At 41.6% G+C, this 24,741-nt stretch overlaps 1 protein-coding gene across 1 annotated transcript in view; it reads left to right on the forward strand.

Moving 5' to 3' along the window:
- MOCOS (molybdenum cofactor sulfurase) overlaps positions 1-24,741 on the forward strand; it is a 314,243-nt gene that overhangs the window by 230,149 nt on the left and 59,353 nt on the right. The gene's annotated exons all lie outside the window — the stretch shown is intronic.

The following is a 24,741-nucleotide window of genomic DNA, read 5'->3' on the forward strand; positions in this document are numbered from 1 at the left end:
TTTTTTTTTTTAAATTTCGGTAATTTTTCCTTAATATAGTAAAAAATAAAAACCCCAGTGGTGAATAAATACCACCAAAAGAAAGCTCTATCTGTCCCCAAAAAAGGGTATAAAATTCATTTCAGTACAGCGCTGCATGACGGAATAAATGTCAGTCAAAGTACCGCAGCGCTGAATACTGAAAAATGGCCTGGATGGGAAGGGGGTTTAACACCGCGGATGTCAACTGGTTAAAGAATATAAAAATGAAGGAACACTGTCGTCATTTGAAAGCTACAAAGAATATAACAAAATGTGTAAAAAGGAAATAAAGCTTGCAAATATTCAAAACGAATGACAGGTTGCAAGATTAACCCCCCAAAATTATTTAAATATATTACTAGTAAAAAAATCATGCTAGTCTGAGCATGTAGCCCCCTTAAAAGATAACTCAGAGTTGGTAAATGGGGACAAAGAGAAGGTAAATCTATTAAATACTTTCTTCAGCTCTGTGCACACCAAGTAACAGGATGTAACTCAAGTCCATAATGGCATTAGCAGTGCCATAGCCTCTACTGAACCACAATGGCTGACTATTGATATGGTCCAGAAACAAAATTAAGGTGAATAAAGCACCTGGACCAGATGGCTTGCACCCACGTGTCCTCAAAGAATTGAGCTGTATAATTTCAAAGCCATTGTATCTAATTTTAAGAGACTCTCTAATGACTGGCTTGGTACCGATGGATTGGCTCAAGGCCAATGTGGTGCCTATATTTAAAAAGGGATCAAAGTCTTTACCAAGTAATTACAGACCTGTAAGCTTAACTTCAATAGTTGGGAAGATACTTGAAAGTTTGATCAAGGATCGCATGCAATTGTTTTTGCTTGAAAATAATATCATCAGTGATAGTCAGCACAGATTCACAAAAGACAGAAGCTGCCACACAAACCTACATTCTTTTTATGAGGAAGTGAGTAATACATTGGACAGAGGAATGACTGTGGATATAGTATACTTGGACTTTGCCAAAGAATTTGACACAGTTCCCCACATGCGGCTAATGTGTAAGTTAAGGTCGGTAGGTATAGAGTATTCAATCTGTAATTGGATAGAAAACTGGCTTAACCTCCCTGGCGGTATGATTTTTAATTTTTTTCATGTCATTTTTCGGTCTTTTTTTTTAGAATTTTTTTCGTCTTTGTCGTTTTTTCGTTTTTTTTTTTTTTAATATCCCGCCAGTTCCGCCCCCTGCGACACGTACGCTCGCAAGCGACGGAACCAGGAAGACGGAAGCTGGCATCGGCCGCAGAACACAGCGCTGCTCGAGGGACAAGGTAAGTAAATGCTATGCGGCTTTCCCGAGTGCAGCTCGGAGTTACCGCTTATGGTATGGAAAAGTAACCCCGAGCTACACTCGGGAATACCACCAGGGAGGTTAAATACCGTATTCAGAGAGTGGTAATCAATGATTCATACTCTGAATGGTGTGAGGTTGTTAGTGGTGTCCCCCAAGGTTTAGTGTTGGGCCCCTTACTGATTAATCTATTTATAAATAACCTAGAGTTGGGGATTAAAAGTACTATTTCTGTGTTTGCAGATGACACCAAGTTATGTAGTGGAATACAGTCCTTACAGGATGTCTCCAACCTACAAGCAGATCTGAATACACTTTGTGATTGGGTTATCTATTTGGCAAATGAGTGTTAATGTTAATAAATGTAAAGTTCTGCACTTGGGGACAAAAAACATGCATGTGTCATACACTCTAGGGGGAGTATGTTTGGGGGAGTCAATGAGGAGGAAAGATCTGGGTGTTCTGGTAGATCAAAGACTCAATAATAGCATGAATGTCAAGCTGTAGTTTCTAAAGCAAGCAAAATACTTTCTTGTATTAAAAGGGGTATAGACTCCAGAGATAGAGACATAATCCTGCCCCTGTACAAAGCATTAATAAGACCTCATCTGGAATATGCAGTTCAGTTTTGGGCACCAGTTCACAAAAGGGATGTTGTGGAACTTGAGAAAGTGCATCGAAGGGCGACTAAACTCATAAGAGGCATGGAGGAGCTCAACGATGAGGAAAGATTAACTGACTTGAATTTGTTCTCTCTGGAGAAGAGGCAATTAAGGGGGGACATGATCACCATGTATAAATACATAAATGGTCCATATAGTGAGCTTGGTGCCAAATTATTCACTTTAGGTCACTGAAAAGGACAAGGGGGCACTTTTTGCGTCTGGAGAAAAAGAGGTTTAACCTTTGCATAGGAAAAGGATTCTTCACAGTTAGAGCTGTGAAAATGTGGAATAGACTCCCCCAGGAGCTAGTTCTAGCAAGCTCAGTTAATTGTTTTTAAAAAATCTGGATGTATTCCTAAATGCACAGAATATTACTGGATAGTGCGTCCTTATAGGTATATTAAGCATCAGAGATTGTTGATCCAGGAAATATCCAATTGCCTTATGGGATCAGGAAGGAATTTTGTTCCCCTATCGGAGCAAATTGAACCATGCTTTATAGGGGTATTTTTGCCTTCCTCTGGATCAACAGTAGATAATTGTGGGCACAGCATTCTGTTTAGGCTTTTTTTTTTTTTATAGCTCTATACGTTGAACTCGATGGACATGTGTCTTTTTTCAACCTGGCTAACTATGTAACAACATAACTATGTAACTGAGGGACATTTCATCGCTGCATTGCAGGAGGAGAGAGGCTGGAGGGAGTGCCATCACAGCTGGTTAGCTCTAAGGATTAGGTAAGTATATCTTAGTTATTTTCCACCCGAGACCAAAACTAGAAGTTACCCTTTTCAGTGTGGTGGTAGTCCCACTGCAAGGGTAATGATCATTTTCCCTAGAGTTCTGCTTTAAGAAACAGAGTCAAGGGTAACAAAATGGGGGAATATATTTTAGATATTAATCCAAATCCTGGCTGTACACTCAAAATGATAAACAGAAGAGTCCTGAGGGAAGAATGAAATTGAGTTCCTTTCAGTTCCAGTCTCACAAGGAGAACATTGGAGGATACCTCTAATATTTAAACAGTATAGATGGCATAATATTTAACCTAGATAAAAGGTTAATATGTAAGACACTGACAGCTTCTTCTGAATGCTATAAGCACTCTACAACTGGAGCGCTTACAAGTTATAGGAACAAATGTATAGAACCAGGTACCTGGTTGCAGGGAGAAGTGAAGAATGCATGAATGAGATGTTGTTTGAATGAATCTTCAACGTTCCAAGCACACAGCCATAATTCTCTATGCATGTGGACATATATTACTACCTTGCAAGACATCAACTTGGATGCCTGTAAAGGGCATAATAATTAAAGTTCAGAGCTGGATGCCTGTAAAGGGCATAATAATTAAAGTTCAGAGCTTGAGACAACTAATCGACAAATTGCAAGGATTGAGCATCCTGCTCTGAGTCTGAGGAATTCCTTTTTTTTAAATATGTGATCCATTGAGACATGGAATCGCAATATATAGTTGCTGCCAGAATAGGCTTTAGTGTTGTTCTAGTTAATTGAAATTGGGATTTAAATAAGGAGTTAAACTGCTTATCAGAGAAGTCTCTAAAAGTAAAAGCCTTCTCAACCAGAGTGATGAGATGCCCATTAAAGTGACATTAAACCCTCAGATTTTTTAACATAAAACAATAGTGTAATGTGTGCCTTACTGTAATCCATGATTGTTTCCCTTCTCTTAGCTGCTCTTCCTTTTAAATATGTATCTGTTCTCATGCTTGGAGAGAACTTCCCTTTTCAGCTCAGGGCCTCTTCCTGTAGTGCTGGCTCAGGTTACAGCCTATACACAGACACCGTGTGAGACAAGGCAGTCTGCTGAAAAGGGAAGTTCTCTCCAAGCATGAGAACAGATACATATTTAAAAGGAAGAGCATCAAAGAGAAGGGAAACAACGATGGATTACAGTAAGGCGCACATTAAAGTACAGTATTGTTTTATGTTAAAAAATCTGAGGGTTTAATGTCACTTTAAGGTGAAGAACCAGACAGCTTACAAAAGGTAGGGACCATTTGTCAAGAAATTCCTTTTCATAAGGAAAATGGTTCTGCATAGTATATAGTATTTGCGGTTGAATAAAGACATACGTCCATCAAGTCCAACCCATATATGTCCACGCATCATCTCATGTTTTAGGGATACTGGTATCCCTGGATATTACGGTCCCTCAAGAAATTGTCCAAAAGTTTCTTGAACAAATCTACACTCTTGGCTGAAATCACTGCCGATGGCAGTGAGTTCCAGGCCTTGACCGCTCTTACTGTAAAGAACCCTCTTCGCCCATTGTGCTGGAATTTTTTCTCCACCAACTTTAGGTGGTGGCCTCTAGTCTTTGTAATGGAGTTAATCTCAAACAGTTTGTTGCCAATGTTGCTGTCACCATTGAACATCTTGTACATGAAAATCATATCCCCCCTTAATCTCCTTAATTCCAGCGTAAACATGTTTAAGGTCAGAAGCCTTGTCTCATAGCTCTGGTCCTCCATTCCCCTAATTAGTTTTGTTGCCCTCCGCTGGACTCTCTCCAGTTCAAGGACATCCCTTCTCAGTACCGGCGACCAAAACTGGACCGATGTGGCCGAACCAACGATCTATATAGAGGCCCAATTATAGACTTGTCTCTGCAATACATCCCCTTCTTAATACAGGACAAGACCCTGCTAGCTTTGTTTACCGCAGCCTGGCACTGCAAGCTACCATTCAGTTTGTGGTCTACAATGACCCCCAAATCTTTTTCTATTTCTGACTTCCCTAACGGCATACCCATGATTGTATAGCCTATTTGTTTATTTTTATGTCCAAGGTGCATTACTTTGCATTTATCAACATTAAACCTCATCTGCTATAGTATTGCCCACTCCCCTATTTTATCCAGGTCCTCCTGCAATGTTATATTGTCACGATCCGTTTCTAGTACCCCCCCCTATTTTTGTATCATCTGCAAACACGGAAGATGGCTATTTATTCCCGCCCCGATATCATTAATGAATAGGTTGAACAGTATCGGACCCAGCACAGATCCTTGAGGCACACTGCTCATTACACTAGCCCAGTCTGAAAAGGTGCCATTTACAGATACTCTCTGGACCCGTTCCCGTAGCCAGTTCTCTATCCACGTACACACCACCTCATCTATGCCCATAGCCCTTAGCTTGTGTAGCAAGCGCTTGTGTGGTACCGTATCAAATGCCTTAGAGAAATCCAGCTATACCACATACACCGGCCTCCCTCCATCCATATCACTACTTACCCCCTCATAAAAAGTTAGCAAGTTAGTCAGGCAGGAACGGTCTTGCCTGAACCCATGCTGATTGTCATTAACTATACCGTTATCCTAACATATTTTACCAAATAGTCCTTAATTATACCTTCTAAGTTTACAAACCGGCCTATAGTTCCCTGGTTGGCATCTAGCCCCCTTTTTGAATATTGGAACTACCGTAGCCCTTCACCAATCACATGGTACCCTACCAGTCACTAAGGATTCCTTAAAAATTAGGAATAATTGTCTTGTTATAACCTGGCTTAGTTCCCTAAGTACCTTGGGGTGAAGGTTATCTGGTCCAACTGCTTTATTTGCATTGAGCATTTTAAGTCTTTGTTCTATTCCGCTTTCCATCAACCATTGCGGTATATTATCGGTTGAACTATGTGATTTATCACGTACGTCGAACCCGTTTCCCTCCTGTGTATATACTGAGGAGAAAAAATTGTTCAGCGCCTCGGCCCTCTCCTTGTCACTTGTGAGTAAGTTCCCGTTTTCGTCCTTTATTGGGCCTATCTGCTCCTTTCTCACCTTTTTACTGTTAATATATTGGTAGAATTTTTGGTTTTTTTTTTTTACTATCTGTGGCGATATGCTTTTCGCATTCTATTTTAGCTTCCCGGATTACTAGTTTGCATTTTTTGTTACATTCCTTGTAGTTAAGGAACGCCAATGCCGTCCCCTCCATCTTATATTTTATAAATGCCATTCTCTTTGCCTTAACATGTAGTTTTACAGTTTTATTTAGCCATATAGGTTTAGTCTTTGATCTTTTTGTTTTTGTAACCCAATGGTATTATCCATAGGAAGTCATGATTGTAAAGGAAGTTTCTAGTACTCTTTGGAAGATAAGGGTCCAGTAGGGTCAGAACTAGGTTCTACCGTAGATGGCACCAAAGTGCCATTGGAATTTCTGTCTGCAGAAGTGGGAAATAAGAGGCCTGGTAGACACTGTCGGGCTTTCAGGCTTAATCAGAGGAGCTATGGAAGCTCCATATGAGTACAATCCTATAAAAATACGGGATCCAAGATGCAAAGTATAGGAATTGGATCCTTCTAAGGATACACGTGAATTGTTTCCCAAATCTGAAGGGAGCATAGAAGGTCATCCTCTACAGTGGGACTATCCTTTGAATGTCTCTTAAAAGACATGTTGCACCAGTTATTGGTAAGCAACTGACCCAGACTGAGGCACGGCCTTGCATACTCAGAAATCTAGACAGCAGGAGCTGGTGAGGATTGTAGGCAGCCAGAGGTGACCAGGATATTAAAGGCAGGTAAAAAGATTGGAAAACAGGTCAATAACAATGTGCTTCAACAGCACCCAGATAGCAAGGATAACTTGTTACAAACTTGTGGCGGGGTGAAATTTTAATTTTGCTAACTTGCTGCACATATTCCTGGCAAGTTGTAGACTTGCAGAACACTTGCAGCACAAGTTCTAGTTGACACTTTTTAAATGTAGCAAATTTGCTTGGCAAGTCTACAGCAAGAGTCATGCAGGTCTTAGCAAGAGCTCTGCAAGCTTGCTGGTCTGGAGACTTGCAATGCAGACTTGCTGTAATTGTGCAACAAAATTGTGAAGCTTGGCAAGCCTGCAATAGTTTAGCAAGTCATTTTCAAACTTGCAGCTCAATTGCTTGCTATCTGGGCAGTAGCTGCAGGAAATGCTTCTTTCTAAGTTGAATGGCACGAAAGGAACAAGAAGTGCATGTGCATCATTGTAACTAGTCGATGATATTAGCGCTAACTTCCCTCAGGCTGAACAGTTATCTCAGTAAAATGAGCAGGAATTACCAAAGGAAAATGAGCACCCAGCTGTTAGGATTGAGATGCAGTTCCCCTGTTGCGGCCTGCTGGTCTTTTCAATAAATGTAATGAGAGGCTGGGTCATACCTAGATTGTGCCACTGCTCTAAAACTGGGTAGTACTGCACATTTTACTAAAATAGTGCACAGGCATTTGAGAGGTGAAATGACGTAGGATTTATTGTGTAAGAGTTACATATCAAGATGTAAATACAAGCACAGGAACTTAATCACAAGAGATAAGTTATAAAGAGAATGGGTCACACCTGAGGTTGCACCACGACTCAGAATCATGGAAGGTAAACTGAAAAGTGCTTCAGTAGACATCCTAGTGTTCCAAAGACACATGATAAGATCACGTTACAGAATTCTTTGATTTGCTGAGAAAAGAGTTTAGAGACTGGCCACCATAATTTGGATCTAAGAAGTGCTCTGTGGCAAACTAGGTTATTTCACAAATATGTAAAGCCCCATAATGTAGAGCAATAAGTTCGAAGTACACATACACCATGATTTTATCACCACATCTTGAAGGCTGACATGTACTAGAATGTATCAGATACTCGGATACACTGGAGATTGAACCACTTCCCCGTTATGGTCCGCAGCTAACTGGCACTATTAACAATGCTATGTAGCCAATTTTTATAGGGGCATACTTGCATGGAAAGTAAACAGAGGCTGGGTTACAACAGAGGCTGCTCTGAAACTGTTAGATAATTAATACAGTACACACAGGACTGGTTGAGTCATAATGCAGAGCTCAGTGCTCAAATACCACATATAAAGCTATGTTGCCAATTTTTTATAGAAACATACAGTACTTGCACTGGAAGTAAACAAAGACTGTACTGATGCTCTGAAACTGGAGATTGCTCTGTGGCTAACTAACACAGCATACACAGGTCTAGAAATAACCAAAATTCAGAGCTCAGTGCCCAACTGTCACTTTAAGAGGCCTACTTACACAATGAGCCAACAGAGACTGGGTTACACCAGAGGCTGTATCACTGCTCTGAAAATAGAGAGGGTTCTGTGTCTAACTGACACAGTACACTAAGGTTTGGAGAGTGACATAGGCAGTGCCTAGTGCCCAAAGTACACAGTCATTCTTGAGTGACTGGGTCATACCAAAGGTAGTGCTATGGCTCTGGACCTAGTTAGCACTCTGCAGCTAACTAACACCGAACAATAAGGTCTGGAAAGCACCACTGGCAGATACCAGTGCCTGAAGATTACATTATAAGTAGGCCTATAGTCTTTGGTCAGAAAAACTGAGGAAAAAGCACCCAACCTCCTAGGATACTAGCAAAAAACTGAGACTTTGGTTGAAAGCTGGCTTATTGTTTTGTTTTGTTTTTGTTTGCAAGTGTCCAAATTTCCTGAAGGCAGCAGCAATACACAATTGTAACAGGATAAGTACTGTCCCTTAATGGATAATAAAGAAATCTATTTTTAATTAAAAAGATTATATAGTTAATTTAAACAAAATACAATTAAGAAATATGTTACAATATAAATGACATTTAGGTAACTGCTTAGGGAAAAACATATACCGTATATATGTATTAAATTGAAAAAGTATGTGTATATACTGTATGTATCTCACTAAATAAAATGGTATAGAGGTTTACACTTTTCAAGCAAGCATAGACGTCAGTATTTATAAAGATAGATTTATACATGGTTGTACAGATGATGAAATACTTAATTGCACCAGCACAGCATTCTAATTACATCATCCCACACTCTATTTTCTCAAAGTTTATATAATGCTACTTAATTTGCTCTCCTTTTGCCCACCCCAGCTGCAGCTATACAGATATGCTGCCATTCCATTTAAGTAATCCTGTTACCATTTTAAATCTTGTTACCTACACTGCTTTTAACCTGTATATTTTGACCTGCATTTTTTTTCTTTCACTTTTCGTAGTGATGTTCTGTCTTCCTAGTTAGTCATTCGAAGCACACACATTTAAATTGGTGTTCAGGAGTGGCCACTTTCTGTATGAAAGTATTGTTTAGCAAAGCTAGAAAAGTAAAGAAAACATACACTATGCTGTCCCTTAGAGCAAGCAATGTAAAAATACAGCTTGTCAGTGTGTAAGATACAGTTACATTAGAAAAACAGCTGCAGATTGTCAGGGATTTTTAGTTTGTAGAGGCACCAGGTATAAGGTCTTGTCTATTAAACATCATATGTCAAATATACACTAAAATCTTTCAAAGATGCAAAAATAATATGGAGATTGCTAAAATCCACAACAATCCCTTTTCAGTAGGGATGTCCCGATACCACTTTTTCAGGACCAAGTACAAGTACTTCCCCTCGTGTACTTGCCGGTACCAATTACCGATACTTTTTTTTAAAGGGGCAGGTGACTTTAAATGATCCATAGTACAACTACATGTTATGTACTATGGATCATGATTTAACCTATTCATGTTAGCAGGGGAGAATTGTAAATCTATTGCTGGAGTGTAATGGTGGTATGTGCTGTATATATGTACTACATATACATTACACACGTCCAGTACACTATAGCAATAGATTTACAGCCAGCCCTGTCCCAGCTTCCCTCACTCACAGTTTCACTCCGATCCCTGTTGCCTCACGAGGTGCCTCTTGTAGTGGGCCCTGGGCAGGATCGCTGCATCGCGTCTCGGTGCTCAGCTCGTGGGAGCAATTCTGCCCTGCTAACATGAATAGGTTAAATAATGATCCATAGTACATGCAGCACACACGTCCAGTACACTGCAGTCAGCAGCAATAGAGTTACAATTCTCCCCCGCTAACATGAATAGGTTAAATGATCCATAGTACAACTACATATTATTTACTATTGTGTACTACGGATCATTTAACCTATTCATATTAGCAGGGGAGAATTGTAAATCTATTGCTGCAGTGTACTGGACGTGTGTAACATACATGTACTGTGTACTACATATAGAGTACACTGCAGCAATAGATTTACAATTATCCTCGGCTAACATGAATGGGTTAAATGATCCATAGTACAACTACATATTGTACTATTATGTACTACGGATCATTCAATCCATTAATATTAGCAGGGGATAACTGTAAGTCTATTGTCTGCAGTGTGTACTCTATATGTAGCACATATAGAGCACACACTGCAGACAACATTAGCAGAAGATAATAGTAAATCTATTAATAGCTTAATAGGGACCCCCCTTGCCCTCACTTACTGTTCGATGATTGCCGGTGCCTCATGATGTGCCTCGCTGGGGAGGTTGTCGTCGGCGCTGTGCGGGAGAGCAGCAGCGAGTCAGTGCTGGTCCGGTGGGAGGAGCTCCAGGTGGGGTCCTAATTTAGGACCCCACTTGGAGCTCCTCCCACTGGACCAGCGCTGACTCGCCACGGCTCTCCCGAACAGCAGCCGGAAGGTAAGGGAAAAAATAAATAAATCGCCCAAGCTTCGGCGCTATGTATCGGGGCATTTTGACAAATACTTGTCAAAATGCCCTGTATCGGTCCCGATACCGATGCTAGTACCGGTATCGGGACATCACTACTTTTCAGATTATTGATATTCGATTAAACTTAGAAAACTGCACCAACATACAACAAAATTTAAATACCATTTCTAAAAGCAATGCCTTAAACACATAAATGCAACATATCAACCCACAAAAAACCCCATCATGACACACAAAAATATAATAAACAATAACAAATATAATAAATATGAATAAAATAATAACATCTATTTATTTGCATTAAGTGTATTTATAGCCGTAACAAGGAACTTATATGAATCTGTTTGTCCCTACTTTAATATTGCTATAACACCTACCAGAGGGCTGCAATTCAGATAAATAATGACCCGGATGTTGTGCTTTTTGCAATGCTTTTTGCTTTGTGAAGACAAAAGGAGCTGAAAATATTGGCCAGAGAAGGGAGTTGACATCCAATAATTTTCTGAGCGGTGTTAATAATTTTCTGAAGAGCACTTCTATCCACTACAGAGCACCTAGCGCACCACACTGAAATGCAGTATGCTCTCAATAGAAGAGCGGTAAAACCTCACCAGCAGTTCTTCTCCCAGACCACTTTTCCTGAGCACTCTAAGGAAATGTAATCACTGATGTGCTTCTTTAATAACCACAATAGTATTAGCCGACAAGGAAAAATTCTCAGAAATATAAGTACCTAAAAATGTAAAGGTGGAAACCTTCTCCAAACCCTATTTATATAAAGTCTGCCCCATACTTCCTAAAATAATTAGTAATGTTTTTTTCAATATTTAACATCAAGTTGTTTACATCATTCCTTCACTATCTGGACCTCCTTATCCATAAGGCTGCTCATCATCCCCCTTAATAATACCAACTAGCCCAGTATTATCCACCAATTTGATAATAGTATTAATAGGCTGTGCAGTCATAGAAATAAAGGACATATAGTAAAGGACTTAACACACAGTCTAGTGCAGAGCCTGTACTAAAAATATATGTGTAGAGGAGGAATAAGAGCCCATTTAATCATTTGTTGATGGTTAAAAGAAAATAATTTATCTAAGAACAAATGGAAAAAGTATTAAAACTGAAATATAGTCTATAAATGACATACTTACATAACTACCCCAATGTTCTAAGTGACTCAGCACCATATGCAAGGCCATTAGACATGTGCGACTCGATTCGTTCCAAATCGAAATTCGGACAAATTTTCGGAAATTCGGACATTCGGATGTATGCGAATTCCGAGTTACAGATATAACGAATGCAAACGAATCCGAATTTCCGTTTCCGAAATTCGGTAGCGGTAGTTCGTTCGAACGTTCGTTTCGTATTCGTTTCTTATTCGTTTAGTTCGTTGAAGAAAAACATTTTTCCCCCTCAAATGTCACTTTGCTGCAAACGAATGAACGAAACGAATAAGAAACGAATAAGAAACGAACGTTCGAACGAACTACCGCTAACCAATTTCGTCCGAATCTGAATTCCGAATTGACTTTCACACCCGAATCACGAAAAACGAAATAAAACAAATACGAAATTTAAAACGAAACTAAACAAATTTTTTGGCAGTGCACATGTCTAAAGGCCATAGATAAGATATGTCATCTTACGTACATCTGTTCGCTCTGTAAGCAAATTGGTATGGATCTAAAGTGCACGGTAAGCTCCTTTTGATGTACTGTAAGTTCAATCTCGCCAAACACTTCATAACAAATGAAGTGCCTGCAATCGGCTTATAGTCATTCAAGCTATTACTAACTGACCTTTTGGGGATCAGAATGATGAAAGCAGATTTAAAACAACATGGAATGGTAGCCTGTCATAATGGAATCTTAGTGAAAACCCTAGTTAATTGTCCAGCACACACCATAACTACTCTCCCAGGGACACCATCAGGACCAGCTGCCTCTGTGTATGTACTGTTCTAAGCCCTTGTCTCACTTCATATTCTTTCAAGGTAAGTATAAAACTACTAGAGACTAAATAATGCAATTGGGTTGATTTACTAAAGACACATAGGTGGTTTTCTTTGCAAAGGAATGTTCCCTTTAGCTTAATAAATGATGTAAAGCTCTGCTGACTTAAATAGTTCAGTTAAATAAAAGTTTACTTTCCATATAGTCAGCGCCTGACGGAGGTCTCACAACATCACATGGGGGGATTTCTAGTGCGGACATCGATTGGGAAGCCTCAAAGTGCATGCAAAGAAAAGAACAAAATAACTTCTTTTTGTGTAATAGCGTTTATTTCTCCTTATTAATAAACAAATGCAGTAATACTCACAAAACCAGTCTGAAACATCAGCATTTAAGGCATGCGTCCAAATGATAAAGTACCAATGGCACCGCAATCCAAGCTCAGACTTTCAAGAAGTGAGTAGAAGCAGTTTACTGAGCCATTGCTAACATGTTTCAAGGGTTAAGCCCTCGTCTTCAGAGCATAAGGCACAAATGGTCCACCTCCTCTGCTGTTTGTCACATACCTTTCAGAGCTTCAAGTGACTGGGTAGAACCAGACCTAGGGAACAAAGGGCCCTGGTGCAAGTTTTTTTTTTAGCCCCACCTGCTGGGACACAGAGCAGCGCCCAGCGGGGAGGAAAGAAAGCAGGGATTTGTTGCTGTATCGGCAGAAAAATTGCACTTTTGGCCTTTTGGCCAAATTTAGTGAACATAAAATAATAAAACATTTAAAAATGTCCCAGGATTTTATTTTAAAAATATCACCTTACCTTAGCCTGGTAGTCAGTGGGGCTCCCTGGACCTTGTATGTTGGGGGTCTGTTGTGGCCGCAGCTGCTCCATCCCTCTACCGCCTTTCTGCACATCCGACACTCCCGGCCAGTGGCGTAGTGGGGGGGGGAGGCGCCCCAGACCCGGCTCTCTTCTAATCTACAGTGCCTGTTTATAGGGCCATGTCTGCCTGATCCAGCCAGCCCGAATCGCATTAAAGTCTGGATCAGGCAGACAAGGCCCTCTAACAGGTAGGGTCCCTGGGGCACGTGCAGACAGGATCCAGGGGGTCCCTGGGGCATTTGTCTTCAAATACTAGGGGCTAGACATGTGCGATTCGTTTCGTTCCGAATCGAAATTCGGACGAATTTTCGGAAATTCGGACATTCGGATGTATCTGAATTCCGAATTACAGACATAACGAATGCAAACGAATCCGAATTTCCATTTCCGAAATTCGGTAGCGTTAGTACGAACGTTCGTTTCGTTTCTTATTCGTTTCTTATTCGTTTCTTATTCGTTTCGTTCGTTGGAGCAAAGTGACAGAAGGAGAAAAATATTTTTTCCCCCTCAAATGTCACTTTTGCTGCAAACGAACGAACGAAACGAATAAGAACAGAAAACGAAACGAACGTTCGTACTAACACTACCGAATTTCGTCCGAATCCGAATTCCGAATCCGAATTGACTTTCACACCCGAATCCTGAAAAACGAAATAACACAAATCCGAATTTAAAACGAAACGAAACTAAACAAATTTTTTGGCAGTGCACATGTCTACTAGGGGCTTCAGCTCATCTGTCATCAGGATCCTGGGAGCCCCAGGGCATCTGTCACAGGATCCTGGGGCCCCTAGTGCATCTGTCGCAGGATCCTGGGGGCCCCCAGGGCATTTGCTGCTAGGACCCTTAGGGTCCCTAGAGCCCTTTGCCAACAGAATCCTGGGGAAAGTCCCCAGGATTGGTGGAGGGCTACGGTAGTCCCAATATTCAAAAAGGGGGCAAATGTTAGGGCCCCAAGTAAATTGGCAGGGAGAGAGCAGGGCCCCGAGTGCGTGCAGAGCTGTGGGTAGACAGGGATGCACATACGGCCACTACAAGTCCCAGCAGTCCCCGGCACTCTAAACCTGCAGTGCCTCGGGATGTAGCTGTACACACGATTGGGGTAGCGGCTCCTCAGGCACGGTGGGTCCCTGCTGCTGTTGCTGGAAGGACTTCAGCGACTCGAAGGCTCTCATCAGCGTCTCCATTGTGGCCATGTTCCCTAAGCGGGAAGCTCCTCACCGTCTACCTGCCATCACCAGCCGCCGGTACCGGGAGAATAACTGACAGCTCCGGCCTAACGCGCTCCTCTGCCCCCAGCCAATAGCGAACGCTGCATCCGGCAGACGGACAGCAACACAGGCCAATCCGGGCGCAGGGCCAGGTAACATATTCAATGATAAGATGGGATTGGCTGAAATCGGGGAGAGGCGGAGCCGGGAAAAGGCAGGCACCCCCACGCTAGACCACTTGCCCGTCGGCCGCTGGATACCGATTCGGTGCTATCCGGCGGCCGGGAATTGTGCTGGGCCCCCCCAGGCTACGGCCCTGGTGCGGCCGCACCGGCTGCACTGGCGGTGGGCGGTAGAACTCTCTTGTAACTCCGGTCCCAAAACTCCTGAATGGTAGAACAGGAGAGTCAGGGCTCAGAGGGGCACGAGTGCTGGAAGACTGCAGGCTAAAGTGCTGGTCCTGATGACAACCTTTTGGGTGAAGACAATGCAGGAGATGCACATCAAAGGAAACAGTTCAGTCAGAGCAGAGGTCAGGTGCAAGCCGGCAGGATCATAGTGGGGAACAGGCCAAGGTCAACAACGTGCAGGCAATGCTGTACAGACAGAAGCAGAGTCAGGAACATGCCATGGTCAGGGAGAACGGAAAATAATCAGAATGGTCAGGTTGAGCTGGGTCGGTATCAGGAAGCAAGGTCTGGGCGCAGGATCTTGGTTAGCAGGAAGCTGAGGATCACTCAGCATAGAGCATCAGGGAGTCACAGCCTAAATAGCCCATCTGGCAGCAGAATCCATAGAAAGTGTGCACGCGCGCGCACCATTTGCGCAGGGGCACACAGCCAGGCCTAGCTTTATTGACAATAATGGGCGCATGTGCAGATACTCGTGCAGCGCTCCAGGCAAAGGCTTCTTGACACCCTGGCCCGATTCTTCATTTCTATCGTTATCAGTGGACAGTATGAACCCACTATCTGTATTGGAGTATCTGATATTTGACAGTGGAGCCACATTTCAGTTATTATCATAACACAATAGCTTTTAATTAATCTATGTAAAGCAATCTGTATCCCGAAAGTCATCAATTTTATGAACTATAGATCTAGTATTAGAAAAATACTAGGTAGAGGGAGTGTATATGGCTATTTCCTAAGCCTTGTAATCAAGCTCGACCATGGCAACCATGCTTCTGTTTTCTCTCCCTTTGGCTCCTATGCCATCTCCCAAGTATGATAATCTCTGGGCCCCAACCAACTTGCTATATCTTGCTGTATATTAACTCTCCTCAACCATTCACTTCTAATGGGTATGTTATACTGTACTTGCCACTGTACAGGAATTTTGCATCAATGAGCCTTAGGTTTCTAGAAATAGTTCTAATCAATATTATACAAAGCAGGCAATGGATAATGGACCACCAATATACTGCATCTGTCCTTATCGCCATGGCAAAATCAACTTTTTTATGTTCCTTGGGAGGATGGGGGATCTACAGCCATCCAGCAGACAAGAACAGGTTGCAATCTTATTTAGTGATGCAAAGTAATGCTTACTCCTGCTGCTGTAAGCTGGATCAGCACTCATTCGGTGATTGTCCCCAGAGGCTGTTCATCAGGTGTATGCTCTTCATACAACAGGGCTCGGGACTGTGTGTACCTCAAAACATCCCCCCTTGCACATAGTCCCGCCAAATGCCTCTGCCACCCTCTCACCTTTAACTATGATTGGTTCCTCCGGATCACAGTACTTTCCACATCCCTGTTATCAAAGCTGAAGTGTAGTTCTCTAGTTCCGTCCCTTCCCCCTATTACCAAGCTTATAAAAATTGTAAATAAAACGTTTCTGTTTCCATTTCATACCTTGTTTTAGATGTAGTGACATCAACACTCGGCCTCTGTTCTTTTCTGTGCAACGCAGGTAAATCATAGCTGATGGGAGGGTCTGGCAGGGAGCTGTACATAACTTCCTGAAAACATCACAGCACCTTGCCTCAGTACTCCTTTCAAGAGCCCACATCCCTGATGCAAGCAGTAAGCTGGTTATTGGTAGTGTTGAGTTGAGAAACTGCATGTCAAACTGCCTTAATAGTTGGATGTCAATCAGGAGAAATGGGCATACCTAGACAGGGTGCATTTGCATGCAGATTGTCCTAGGTATCGCCCGCAGGGTGATACTGAGACTCCATGATTGAACCTAAATACAATTAATGAAAGGGGCAAGCAAGGGACAAGGCTGGAGTTAAAAAAGCTAGAAGACACTGGATGTCCAGCAGGCAGCAAATAAGGAATGTTCTGTCTGACTTGCTGAAGCTTGTAATGCACACTGTGAGAAGCATACGGCGTGCAGGGAAATCAGTGTAAGCAATTTCGGAACAGGGGAGGAGACTAAAGGTAAGGCTGGAGTTGAGCTTTAATTAAGCCTGACACCTACAAACAAAACTACTGTTCAGACAATAAAAACTGTGTATGTGCTCTTACTGTACTTGTGAAGTAGACCTCTCTGTTTCACTTGCTCTTCTATCAAAAATGAAGTACCAGCAACAGTTTAAATGTTTAGCCATCTGTCTGTTAAAGGAAGTACTAAATACAACAAAGCATAAAGGAAAACATATAAATGTTACTTCTTGATACTTCAATTTAATTAACAGTTCTGTATGAATGTAGTTATATCCATGATTTGTTGTCAGGGTAAATTATCTCCACAGTTGTACTAATTTTCTTTGTAGTACCAATTATTCAATATATTTAATGAGTAATAAACCAACGTAACAGCGATATTCCACTCTGCAACTACTGATGTCTATTCAGTAATTGAGCAATAACTTGATTAACATGTTATAATTGAGAAGAGGAGTCTGATTTACATTACAAAGAAATGTTATCATTAAAAAATATATTTGTAGCAGAAATATGACATTTAAATACTGTTGAACTATTTGAAATGCTTTTCTTTGAAGATATTAATTGCTTTTTTTGCCAAGTTAATGATATGCGCACCTTGGCAGTGACTTAACTGAATAATGCATGATGAAATAGGTGTTTGCACACTGACCTGGCATCAAATAGTACCCAGCACAGCTGTGTGGTTTGAATAAATGAATGTCAATAACAGTGGCACATTCTCCATGCAACCTACTAGTTCAGGTCACACTCTTCCAGTAAATTGGAAATTGAGGGCAATACTAGGGCAGTGACAAATCACCCAAATATAAAAGATAGTTTTCCAAATAACAGATCATATTCTAAATTGAACACTGTGAAACTGAATAGCAATAATAAATGATGAATGGCCACAGTCACAAGTGCATGTTTAAAATATTTGAACAATTTCACTCTTTCATTGCTGGGGACTTGAATATATGACAACAAAATGAATTGATACCATTAAATATTTTGCAAACATACAACTGTAGATGAGCTTTTGGTAATTTCAGATTAATTCCACTCATAAACACACCAGGTAACCCATTGTTTAGAGAAAGGGATGGACTACCATTGTCTAATTTCAGCCATTACAATCACAGATATGTTTAATTTGTTTACATCCTCTGCGTCGATTTAAATTGACAGTTATGGTTTGTCGCAGTTACCCCACATTTGTCTGTGAAAGACTGTGCAGTGTTGTATGATCAACAATCAAGACAATCTGAGATTTTTTACAGAGATCAGACTCATTTACAGGAGGTGGCAAATTTTGATCTTTTGGTGGTTTGTGACAAAGCTTTACCTCAATGTTTTTTGCTGTCTGGAATTCAAACTCCTCTTTCACAGCCATACCAAACCTTGCTTTTCATAGCTGCCAACATTTAAAAAGCAGTGTTCCAGAGACACCTTTTTTTTAACTGTGCATCCAGCAAGCTATTGTATGTGTTCCTGTCCTTATTATGATAAATGTTCCTGTATATGCAGTATTTTAAAATCACATTTTACAATATGCCTCTTGTAGATTCATGCCCATTGTAAATGAATGTCTCTTCCCCAAGTACATTCTCTACCTCTAAGGCTCCAATCACATCTATATTTTAGGTGCAATTAGGGATTCTTGCATCAGGAACTTGCAATTTCCTGCACCATCATTTGTTATACGATTACATGCCGTTTGGAATTAATCACTATCCCTAGATGCATAAATCCTTATTTATGTATTTTTTTAGCTAGCGGCAGCGTTTAGTCTGGTAAGCCAATAGCTCTTGCAGTAATTGCAGTATTAGACATGTGCGATTTGTTTCGTTCCGAATCAAAATTTGGACGAATTTTCGGAAATTCGGATGTATCCGAATTCCAAATTACAGATATAACAAATGCAAACAAATTTCGAATTTCTGTTTCCGAAATTCTTTAGTGGTAGGTTGTTCGAACGTTCGTTTCCGTTTCTTATTCGTTTCGTTCGTTCGTGGAGCAAAGTGACATTAGAGAAGGAGAAAAAAATTTCCCCCCCTCAAATGTCACTTTGTTGCAATGAACGAACAAATAAACGAATAACAAACAAAAACGAACGTTCGAACGAACTTCGTCCGAATCCGAATTGACTTTCACACCCGAATCCTGAAAACGAAATAACACAAAATCTGAATCAGAACGAAACAAAACTAAATTATTTTTTTGCAAGTGCACATGTCTACATATTATACTGCAAAATATATTTGGCATAAATACTTAGAAAACATCATTAGAGACTGAACTTTCTGCTTAATACTGTGACATCTGTTGTGACTGCTGATGGGTTGAAAGTTTTTGTAGGAGGTAAACGTCCTGTGTAATAAAACTAGTTAATATTCTGACACTCAGGTTAATATATTGTACACCATGGTGTATGCATTGCAGGGGTCAGAATTATAATGTACAACATAGCACATACAGTGTACAACATAATAAATGTATTACATGGATCAGAAGTTTAATGTACAACAGAATGGATGAAGTGCAGGGGTCAGGAGTATAATGCACAACATAGTGTATACAGCGCAAGGGTTAGGAATATAATGTACAATATAGTGACTGCACTGCTCTGGAACACACTGTATCGCATTACGGCTGACTCTCTGAGTTCAGGGGCAAGAGGGGTGTGGCGGTGCATTGAAGTCAATGGCACCGTAGCTACGCAGTGCGATAGCCCGCACCCAGAACGCATGGCACATTAGTGCCTGCGTTCCAGTACGGTGCAATCTGCAAAAATGCTGCAAGCACTATTTTTGCAGATCGCACTGGACCGGAATGCAGGCGCTGATGTTCCATGCATTCGGGTGCGGGCGATCGCACTGCGGGCGTGGTGTGTGGTATCGGTGCTAATGACTTTAATGCACCATCACGCCACCTCCCACCCCTAAACGCAGGAGCCAGCCGGAATGTGATACAGTGCGTTCCAGAGACTAACTGCTTTGAAACGTACTGTTTGTGGTGTGAACCGTCACTGTTCTCCCCCCTACCACACAGCCCAGACTAAGCCAATACATTTGCATATGAATGAGTCACCATGGGATTTGCATATATATGAGTTGCCGCTGGATTTGCATATGAAGGAGATGTGGGAACAACATAACAAGGGAAATTCTGCTGGGCAGATGTTGTGACAGACAGACTGGCTGAACAGCATGTTGTGATCCCAGGATGCAGTCTTCATGGGAAGGCTGGCTAAAACTTGGGACTGTCCCAGCCAATCTGGGACAGTTGGTAAGTTTGACTTTTGCCTACTTGCCCTTTGTAGCAGACAGACAGGAAGTTGTAGGGGGAAAAAACTATAAAGGCAACACAGAGCACAGCAGTTGCCATGTTCTATTTGTAGATACACAGTGCTGTTCATGTAAGAGCCTGTGTCAGTATGCTGGCATCTTGTTAGTACTTGCATCAGTCACGCTGTGTTGCCTAGTGTCACACAAGCAGTCCAATAGGCAAGGAGATTGTTTGGGTCATTTAGTGGGGTCAGATCAAGCATATATTGAATGTACAGAAATCTGACATTCAAAAGAACAGTCCTGCTTGGTCTTTGCTTGCTACCATAATCCTTATTACCCAAAAAAGAATTTGGTTTCTTTTACCTAAACACTATCAATACTGACTGTTTCAAATTGTGTCAAATAAGACACCCTATTTACCACTCATCCATTACTGTTTTCAGAAAACGATCCAGGTTTTATTTTATCTTGCCCTAAGAATTCTCACAGGTACCTAAGTGAATATCTATATACAGTAGATTTTAACACATATAACTCGTCTTTGTCTTATGTCTTCTGTCAAAATATATTTGTATTGTGTACTGGTGTTGTAGGCAGCAGAATAATACTGTTTTGAGGCAGAATGATTTTTCTGACAAAATGTTGTTTGCACAAAGAAAGGTGCCTGGTTTTGTCACAATTTAAACAAGAACTCCAAGAAAAACGTGTATTAACTCTTACAGTGGGGCTACCCCTGCATTGCAAGGGTTAACCGCTTGTTTTTGTCTAGCTTAAATAAAGTTATATTCACCTACACCATGGAGTCAGTTGTTCTTAGACCTGTCCATCCAGATTCTCTCTCCCTCCTCTGCAGCAATCTAAGGAACTGTTAATCATCATGTTCTATACACTGTGTATAGACGTGAGGAAGCTGAGGAACATTCCAATGCTGCAGCATAGCAGGTGGCAGGCTGGAGGGAGCGCTGTGACAGCCAGCTTCAGGTGAGTATAACTTATTTTTGAGCCTAGACAAGAACAAGCATTTTACCCTTGCAGTGTGTGGCCAGCCCCTCTGCAAGAGTTTTTTTTTAAATTCCTGGAGTTCTTTAACCACTTGAAGTCCGCGGTGTTAAACTCCCTTCCCATCCAGGCAATTTTTCAGTATTCAGCGCTGCAGTACTTTGACATTTATTCCGTCATGCAACGCTGTCCTGAAATACATTTTATACCATTTTTTAGGGACAGATAGAGCTTTCTTTTGGTGGTTTTTATTTTTTAATATATTAAGGAAAAATTACATTTTTAAAAAAAAACTGTTTCCCCTATATTAAATTCTAAAACATTTATTATTACCAATTTTTTTGCTAAAATATAAGAGATGGGGTAACGTCGGGTAAAAAGACACCAAACATGTCAAGCCTTAAAATTGTGCGCACGCGCGAAAACTACTGTCACAGTTCAGCTGCAGACTTGCAGCTGAGCTGTTACTTGTAGTTCTACAGATATATACATATCTCTTACCCCTTGGTTCTGCAGGCATGCGGGGCTGTGCTTGTGCTTGTAGACCTCCAGACATATGCTCTGAACCTGACTCACTCTTGCACCTGTCTGCAAGCTTTAGGCGTTGGCCGACCTCTCCTGCTGTTTCTTATGCAGCTTCTCGGCCAATCAGTGCAGTCTGCTTGTGGCCAATCCTATGGATCCTCCCTCTTCCTGTCTCTTATTTAAACTCAGGGCAGGGAACTGCACGCTGCCTGAGCAACGCTTTCCTAAGCTAGTTGCCGTGTCCCCCATTTGTGATTTACCCTGAATTCCTGGAAGTTTTCCCGTGTACCGAACATATGGCTTGTCCTTGGAAATCCCTGTCTACTGGCTGCCCTGTGCTTCCCTTTTGTTCTTGGAAATCCCTGTCTACAGGCTGCCCTGTGCTTCCCTTTTGTCCTAGGAAATCCCTGTCTACAGGCTGCCCTGTGCTTCCCTTTTGCCCTTGGAAATCCCTGTCTACAGGCTGCCCTCTGCTTCCCTTTTGTCCTTGGAAATCCCTGTCTACAGTCTACGCTGTACTTCGCTTGGTCCCTGGAAGTCTTCAGCCTGTCCCTAACCTTTGATTTGTACCCTGTACCTGTTAGGTGAGTTGGGTGGACCTAGGGATTGTGACCTGGGGTCAGCACGCAGCCAAGCCCATCTCCACCATCAGGAGCTCTGGCGAATACCGGCTGGCTCTTAAAATTCCACATCCTGGGGAACCCCTGCCACCTACTCAGCATCCCATGCCACCTACTCAGCATTGCAGCACCCTGCCTTGTATTTGAACTTCCAGCTTTAGCTGACTTCCACTGCCTCATTCAGTTCCCCTGCTTGTACTCCAGCTCTGGGAGTCGTCAACCTACACTGCTTGGACCCTTTTCTCTGAGGGTCCCTGCCAGTGTAATGGAAAGGGTCCACATTCCGGACTCCAGTTCAAACCCGTGAGTCACGATCCGTGACAACTACATTACCCAAAATTGGCCATGGGCACACCTTTAAAAGCTTTTACTGCTCATCAGTTTAGTGTTATCAGTGATTGATGGCCCTAAAATGATTGCTCTCACGCCGATGTTCACGGCTGACGCATATTTACGTTTATATGTGCGTAAACGAAGGGGGGGACTTAAACATTTGGGGGGGTTTACTTTTTTTATTTGTGACTAATTGTTTTTTTTAACTTTATATTTATTTATTTTTTTCTCAAATAGATGTTTATTGAGATTTGACAGAGAAAACAAACCCAAGCATGTTACAGTATGCAAAACTGCCTGTGGCAGGAAGGTCAACATATTCAGTACAGCACTAGGTGCAAAAGACATAACAGTGTAGTAGAAAAACACAATGATAAACCTAAGGGAGAGATTACAATGTGGGACTCAGTAACTATAGTGTACATTCCAGTAAGTAACTGACCGGGACAAATCTAGTTTGCCCCTGGCTAATAGGGTACATATCTTAACCAAGAGTAACCATATCTCCAGTGGTGTAGGTTAGGAGAACTGTTTTTCTTGTTAACCTGCTATAGTGGTGGGCAGCAAAGCCGAACACCGTGAAAAGTACATCATTGCTACAGGCAACAATAAGTCAAACAACACATAGGGAACACAACAACAAACAATGGGGGCAATGGAAGAGAAAAAGAGGAGGAGAAGAAAAGAGTTCTGGACCAATGCTTGGTGGAGGAGGCAATTAATAGAGATGCTTTGAGGAGGGGTCGTCAGATGTGACAGAGACGTCGGGCGGCGTTAGAATGAAAGAATTTATTTATCCATGGAGACCAGATGGCCTCGAATTTGTGCATGGAGTCTTCAAGTTGTGCAGTGCGTTTCTCTTGGGCCATGATCCAGTGAATATGCGTGATCACATGTGAAATATTAAGTGATTTCGTCAACCAGTTTAGTGCAATCTCTCTTTTAGCAGAAGAGAGAATGTGGAGGTAAAGTTTAAAAATCTTATTAGGGATATCCTCCGGTTTACAATTCAGTAGGGCGAAGACCGGGTCCTTTGTCAACGTCTCCGAGACCAGCGAGTTCATGGGTGCGAATATTTCATCCCAGAAGTTCGAGACTATTGGACATTGCCACCACGTGTGTATGAATGTACCTCGATCCGGGCATCCTCTGAAACAATTCGGTGAGCATTGAGAGTTGTAGGTGGCCACTCGGGCTGGTACTAGGTACCATCTCATGAGGACTTTGTAATTTATTTCCAACATATTTGCACACCTCGAGCTGGATTTGGTGTTCTGCCATGACTGATGCCAGGATTCCTCATCCATGACATTTCCTAGATCTATATTCCATTTAGTCACATATGAAGGAGGAGGGTCATCCGGCAGAGAGAGTAGTGATGTATAGAGAAGAGAGATAAGTCCTGGGCCATGGGGGTTATCACAACAGACTCTTTCGAATGAGGTCCACATTCCGGACTCCAGTTCAAACCCGTGAGTCACGATCCGTGACAACTACATTACCCAAAATTGGCCATGGGCACACCTTTAAAAGCTTTTACTGCTCATCAGTTTAGTGTTATCAGTGATTGATGGCCCTAAAATGATTGCTCTCACGCCGATGTTCACGGCTGACGCATATTTACGTTTATATGTGCGTAAACGAAGGGGGGGACTTAAACATTTGGGGGGGTTTACTTTTTTTATTTGTGACTAATTGTTTTTTTTAACTTTATATTTATTTATTTTTTTCTCAAATAGATGTTTATTGAGATTTGACAGAGAAAACAAACCCAAGCATGTTACAGTATGCAAAACTGCCTGTGGCAGGAAGGTCAACATATTCAGTACAGCACTAGGTGCAAAAGACATAACAGTGTAGTAGAAAAACACAATGATAAACCTAAGGGAGAGATTACAATGTGGGACTCAGTAACTATAGTGTACATTCCAGTAAGTAACTGACCGGGACAAATCTAGTTTGCCCCTGGCTAATAGGGTACATATCTTAACCAAGAGTAACCATATCTCCAGTGGTGT

The sequence above is a fragment of the Nanorana parkeri genome, unplaced genomic scaffold (assembly GCF_000935625.1).
Source record: "Nanorana parkeri isolate BGI_ZX_2015 unplaced genomic scaffold, ASM93562v1 scaffold471, whole genome shotgun sequence".
Lineage (NCBI taxonomy): Eukaryota > Metazoa > Chordata > Amphibia > Anura > Dicroglossidae > Nanorana > Nanorana parkeri.